At 55.6% G+C, this 6645-nt stretch overlaps 1 long non-coding RNA gene across 1 annotated transcript in view; it reads left to right on the top strand.

Moving 5' to 3' along the window:
• The first annotated feature begins 1297 nt into the window (after window positions 1–1297).
• The window catches only part of LOC127749361 (uncharacterized), a 30927-nt gene continuing 25579 nt past the window's right edge, over window positions 1298–6645 (top strand). Inside the window, exon 1 of the long non-coding RNA XR_008011110.1 lies at window positions 1298–1497. This is a non-coding gene — a long non-coding RNA (uncharacterized LOC127749361). The remainder of the gene's footprint in view (window positions 1498–6645) is intronic.

The raw sequence follows: 6645 nt of genomic DNA, 5'->3' as shown, positions 1-6645 counted from the left end.
GACGACGCGTTCTGGATATGAAACTTTACAACATGTACACATCGGCACATCGGAGGCTGGGCTGCGCAGAGTCCGCGTGCTCCTGGACCGCGGAGCCGGTGGAGCTGTGGAGCTGGTGGAGCAGATTAGGGAAATGGCCGCGGAGATAAATTCGTTTAGGAGATGATGGATGTCGCCGGGCGGGGCAGGGCAGGACGCGCGGATAGTCGCACAGTACGACACGCCACTGGGCCGGGGCAGAGTGTGGCTGGGTGGCGTCTGGGTCCATCCAGGACCGGCGGGTATCGGGTTCTGCCCCGTTGAGTTATAGCGAGGCATTGTGTGTGTGTGTGTGTGTGTGTGTGTGTGTTGTCCCCTGCTTCATTTTGGCGCCCTGCCGTTACTCACGCCTGGAAGAGGTGTATTGGAAGATGTGGCCAGCCTAATCCACCCAAATAACGGACCACACACACACACACACACACACACACACACACACAGAGTTTCTGATATTTATACTATTTTCGTACCTATTGTCCCGCTTTTGCCGTGATGTCTCCTCTCATCAGTGTATATAGTATGGCGCCTGTGTGTGAGAGAGACACACTTTGTGTGTTTGTGTGCGTGCCCGCGTGGGGAAATTCGACATGGCCGGGCTTGTCATGTCGAGTGTCGATTTGCATGGAAATGACCAGAGCCGTGCGGAGCTCGGGCGCGCGCGCCGGGCGCTCGGGGGGGCGCGACCCGCCCGGGACCCGCCGCCCCGCACCGTAGGGTCCACAAAGTTACGACTTCCGCGGGGCCATTGTGTCCCCCAGCTCCAGCGCTGCTGCTGCTGCTGCTGCTGCTGCTGCTGCTGCTGCTCCGGCTGTCGCGCCCCGGCGGCGGGGACCGCGCGGTGGACCACCTCCGGCGTGTCCACCTCCGAACTCTGGACCAGGCAAAATTGCCATATTCCACATTTTATTTAAAATTGTGGCAACTTCAAAAAACAAACCTCGACCTTACGCTCTAAAACGTCAATTTGTGACCACTTTCCTTGCCCAAAATTTGGCAATTTCCTTTTCGAGTGCTTAACTGGCGCTCGTGCTCTCAGTGGTTTTAGTGTGTTTTTGTGCGGCAGTGTCTTGCGCGGACGGAGAGCTGTAATTGAGTCGAGCAGCTCGTGTTCCTGGTGGGCGGACTCTTTTCTAACGCCGCTACACTACTGTGACATGCCCGCTGACCGCAGCGCAGCCCCAGCAGCAGCCGGCGGGGAGTCGTCGTCTATTCCAGACCAAGTCGAGACCGCAGCACAGTCGCGGCGCTGCTGCTGCTGCTGTCTGTGTGGCGGTCCGTCCGTCCGGCGGGTGGGACGGACGACGGACGGACGGACCGGCAGAGCAGACCATCTCCGCTCCTCTTCCAGTCCACCGGGTTGGACTCGCCCGCTGCGCGGTGGGCGCGAGTGGCGCAGCGGGGCGGACCGAGGCTCGTCTGCTGCTGCTGCTGTTTCGGGACTTCTCCGAAGGCCCCCCCGTCTGTATTTCTTTTTACATACTAAGAGGAAATTGAATTCGTATTGTGTCTCTTGTGAAAACGACTTGGTGGCGGCGGGCGGACCTGGCATTATGTGACACCTCTCTCTTGCTCCTCTTCCCACCTCTCACTCTTCCTCTTTGCCTCTCTCTCTCTCTCTCTCTCTCTCTCTCTCTCTCTCTCTCTCTGTCCCCGTCTCCTTGCGGAACAATACGGAGGAATCCTTCAATCTCAAGTTTACGGTCTGCGCTCGCACGCGCCCGCCCGCCCTGCCCGTCGCCTCGGTCCAACACTCCAACACGCCACACCCGAAAGGACATTATTCGTCGCATTTGATTTGTAATACCGTATATGGGAACGTAAAAACGGAACCCAGGGAGTTCTTTGTGACCGTCGACCTCGACCTCGGGACCGGATCGCCTTGAAGTAGTCGGTCGTCCCTTCGGCTCCTGTGTTTTCGTACACGAGCACAGTAAATCCAAACGAATTGACGTCTCGTATCTGCAGGATAAGCGAATGGCAAATTTCAAACCGTCAAAGTTTTTCATCTGCAAAGGAGAAAAGGTCGTTTGCTCACCTGTAGAATAGAATGCAAAAGTGTGAAGTTGACATCATTGCAACTCAGTAGGTGTGCACTTGCAAGTGTGCAACTCCTCGGTTGAGCACTTCCTACACAGTGAGCGTTCAATCTAGGGAAGAGTTCAACCGAGGAGTTGCACACTTGCAAATGCACACCAGCCGAGTTGAACACTTGCAAGTGTAAGACTTACGGAGTTGCACAGTTGCAAGTGTTCAACTTGCATTTGCACACTTACAAGTGTTGAGCAGTTGAATACTTAGTCTATCAGTGCATAGACCAGCCCAGTGAACGCTGAACCTGCACCCGCTTGTCCCAAAACCTATAACATCGCACTATTACATGAACTCGGCTTCGCTTTTTCCTCTTCCTGCTCGCGACCCCGCGTGACCCAGAACAGCGGGGCGCTGTCCGTGTAATTGCCGCAGTGTCTCTGCGGCGAGCGCGTGTGCCGCGGCCCGCGCGCTCCGGTCGGGCACTGAATGTGTATCAGCATCGAGAAAGTCCCCCGCCGCTCGCGCGCGCGACCGCGGTTCCCATCGAGGCTCGGCACAAGGCGGGCAAACGGCGTTGTGTCGATTGTTTGACGTGGGAAATGAGAGGCACAGAGCGGCCGCGAGGTATCGAATTACGTCCGGGAGGAAAAAAACGCGACGTCCCCCACTGCCACCTTTATTGAAATTAACCCCCGCCTCTCTGCTTGCCCGCGCGACAGGAAAAAAGAGTATCGCTGCACGACCCCTCCCGCTTCTCCGCTTTTGGTTTGGAGTTCACTTGCGGAACGGTGAAGCTGCGTTTTATCGGACGCGGTTGTCGCGTCCTTCTATACTTTTTTCCCCATCGACTAATCTCTTCAATGATGTTTATTCATGGTCCAGGGAGTAGTAGCGAGGCTGATGGCCGTCCGAGCGCGACCCCGCAGCAGCGGGCCAGCCAGAGGAGAGTGCGAGAGGGACAGAGGCCGCTGGATATCTGTTTCTCTCTCTCTCGCCGCCGTTCTGGACGCTCTGTTCGCTGTTGCTGCTGCTGCCTCTGTGATTTCTCTCCATTTTAAAAGCAAGTGGTGAGAGAAGCGCGCTGCTTTTAGATGGTGTAAACGCTGCGCCTTCCGCATGCGGGCGGCAGAGGACAATCACGGCCGAGTCCCGCGAGCCGCCCATGCTCTGCCTCCCCCCCCCCCCAATCACCAACCCCTTTCCGCCCGCGTCATGAGAAACGTGCAGGCGCGTAACTCGCACTGCGTAGTTTGTTATTAAGTCGTAACTCGATCCGGGGGTGATAGCGATGCTGATGCGTTTAAAAACCGCTCGGCCGGGCCTCTCTGCTCCGCGCTGTCGCCGTCCATCACGAAATGTTTTGCGCGCGACGCTAACTTGTTTGCAGAGCCAGGCAGGTAATCGCAGAGGGCTGCTGCGGCCGTGGGGCGTACGTACGGGCAGTGCGGCTGGGGGGCGTACCTACGTACGGACGTACGGGCCCGGGGGTCGTGATGAAGCTCGGCAGATTAAAAAGGAGGGACACAAAAAGCAGGAGGGAGATTGCTCGCGCGCCGCTCCTTGCATAGTATATTTATTCGAGTCATAAGTCAGATCTTGTCATTGCCGCCCGTCTAATGACCGGCCTTATCTCTCGATCGTAATCTGGCGGTATTAAAGGTCTAATTGGATCATACTTTTGCGGTCGACCGCACCGGGCCCGGTGCAGCCCGGCGGCGGCTCCATCGCGCCGATTGGTTTGATAGCGCTTCAATTTCTCATAGTGGCTGCGGTTCGAGTGACAGTCTAACTAATACTTTGGCACGGCCCCCTTTTTCCTATCGCTGTGAGTCACCCGCGGGACAAAGTGTTTACTCCAAGGTCCCTCTTGGCCGGACTGTGCGCTCCAGAAGGCCACGCTGATAACAGTGATGAGAAAAAAAATAAAAATTGGCATCTCTCTCCTAATAAATATGACAACAAGAAATAAAACGACGTTTCAGGGGCGCATTACGGAGTACATTACAAGCAGCGCTGGAAGTAGTGTCTCACCGGGTGGCCCCGGCTCAGTGAGCTGCTGCTGACCGAGGCGGAGCGATGAGGCATTGCCTTGATTTTAGTCGGCCACCTGTAACAGACGTGAGGTGGTGGCCTGCCAGGGGGTGGGCAGACTGTCGGCCTGCCCCAACCAGGGTCAAGTTACGTGGAGGGGGCGCGTGTAGGTGTGTGCCTGTTTTGTGTGTGTGCGAGAGAGAGAAAGAGTGCGCGCGCTCTGCAGCCGTGTCAAATGGACCATGCAAAGGGCTTCATACCGCCCCATATCTCGAGCATCATTTCACCCCTGGAATTTACCGAACAACCGTCTGGCTTCGGTATAGCTATGCATAGCTTCTACTATCACATGCTTTGTCCCTTGGAACATGAGAGGCAGCCTAATTTTCCTTGTTCTTTCAAACGCAAGCGTAGGACGGTTCTACTCTTGATAGAGTGATACAAAAATTTCTACAAATTTCCTTCCACAGTGGTACACTAATATACTCCAAGCTGGCCTGGTTTCTCTCACGTCAAGTTTTTCCAATCTTGCAAGAGAAAGAAGCGTGTCGTACTCTTTCAAGTAGACTAGGAATAGTTTTCCTTGCATTTCTTTTAGACAATTTGTGTTGGCGTATTGGGAACGTCTTGAGTAGGAGGAGGGAGTAGGCCTCTCTGTGTTTTGTTTTTGTGTTTTGTTGTGGACGGTGCATGGCCCGCTCCCCCGCAGAGTCTCCTAGGTCAAGTCATCCGGCGACCTCGGGTGGGCGTAATATGATGTGGAAGAAATGTAAAGGATGACCTCAGCAGCATCCCTCCGAGTCCCCCCCCCCCCACCCCTCTCCCAACCCTTCGTTCTTTCGGCCCATCGAATCGGACGGCAGGGCTTCGGCGAGGTTAGTTTACTCGGGTGACGTGTGCGCGCGCGCCCAGACAACAACACTACCGTCATCGCCGTCAGGGCGGTTCTTGTCGTGGCCACATGTGCCTGTGTGCGTGTGTGTGCGTGTGTTCTGCGGATATACCTCACAAGATCCGATTGTTTCTTGTCCACTAGGCAGTCACGAGGAAAACTCTCTTTCTCTATACTTTCGCTTCTCTCTGTCTCTTTAACTCTTCTTTTATCGAATGCTAGGTGTTACTTCTGTGTGTGGGGAGAGACAGAGAGATGATATTGATATGCCGCTGCGCGCAGGAGCCCGTCTCATTGCAGGACGGATCGGCCTTGCAGGACGTGTCTATCCGTCTGTCGCCGCGCAGACCGGATAGAGCCAGAGCCGCCCGCCGCCTGTTTGTTTTTGAAGGCTGAAGTTATGACCACCGCTTCGAGACAAGCTAATTTTGTGTCCGCGACGCACCGAAAGGACAACACATATATAGCGTCGGCGGTGCGAGGTGAGAAATGTCAGAGGTGAAAGGTGTGAGCCCGATCAGGTTCCCCGCGGCATTCTAGAGACTTTTCGACGATGAACACTAATCTTTACTCAAGATCTTTCCAGACCAAAAGATCACATAAAACGTCACACATTTGGTGCGAAATTGAATAGTTAAATAATTTTATTTGAGCGTGCGCTGCTGGACGTGCCTGGTTGTAGCCGCATAGTTGGACCAAAAGGGGGAGGGGGTATTGTGGGTAGCAGTGACTTGCGCCCCGGGGACCCCCAAGGAGAGTTGCTTTTGTCCAAGACAATGGCCCCGACCGACTGCACCCGCACCACCACCGGGGCGCGCCGCCGGGCCAGCGGCGCACAGAAATGTAACAAATTGATGCGACGAAGTGAAGCTGAAGGATCATTATTCATGGAGATAAGTATACTGCCCCCTACCCCCACTCCCTCTCTCTTTTCTTAAGTCGCAACGAGATTGAGCAGTGGGGAGGTGTGGGTGGAAGTTTAGGGGGGTGTTGGTAATGATAAGATAATACAGGTGCGAAAAAGCAGAAATGAGGAGCAACGATGAACTTTTTGTGTGTTGGCTTTTCCACCCTGGTATTTAGGTGTAACGCTGTGCAACGCGGCCCCGCCGGTAATATGCTGTCTGCGCTGTTCGGGCGTGGCGTGGCGTAGTGCAGTCGGCCAAGTTATTGGTTTTGTATTTTTCCCCAAAGCTGCGCGTCCGTGGCGAGGCCCTAGCCCCCTGTCTCATTACACTAATTAACTAGACGGTGCAGCCCGGGGCCTAGACTCTGGGAGACTGCATGATGCGGCGGAGTTGGAGAGGAGGGAATTCCATCTCCCCTTCTATTGGGTCTGGCTGCCCTGCAAACCACCCTGGAGCTGCTTACCTCAGCTCTTCGGTTTGTGTGACACGGCGCTGGCCGACCACGCCCCGCCGCGCCCCGCGCTTGTTGTGTACAGAGACAAAGGGGCAGGCTGCTTAGCACCCCGCGCCATTGTCTGCCCAATCTCGCCGAATCTAGAGCCAGACAGGAGCTCATCTGTGATCACTGCTACTGCTACCGCCGCGGGGGCGGGGGCCAGCGGGGGCCCCTCTGTGATCCGAATGACAATTAGGCCGGACGGGTGGGATCAGAGAAAGAGAGAGAGAGAGAGCTGCGGGGGGGGG

Source organism: Frankliniella occidentalis, unplaced genomic scaffold (genome assembly GCF_000697945.3).
Source record: "Frankliniella occidentalis isolate FOCC.00 unplaced genomic scaffold, Focc_3.1 Scaffold49, whole genome shotgun sequence".
Lineage (NCBI taxonomy): Eukaryota > Metazoa > Arthropoda > Insecta > Thysanoptera > Thripidae > Frankliniella > Frankliniella occidentalis.
The sequence above is the reverse complement of the archived record's forward strand: the minus strand, read 5'-3'. Positions and strand labels throughout refer to the sequence as shown.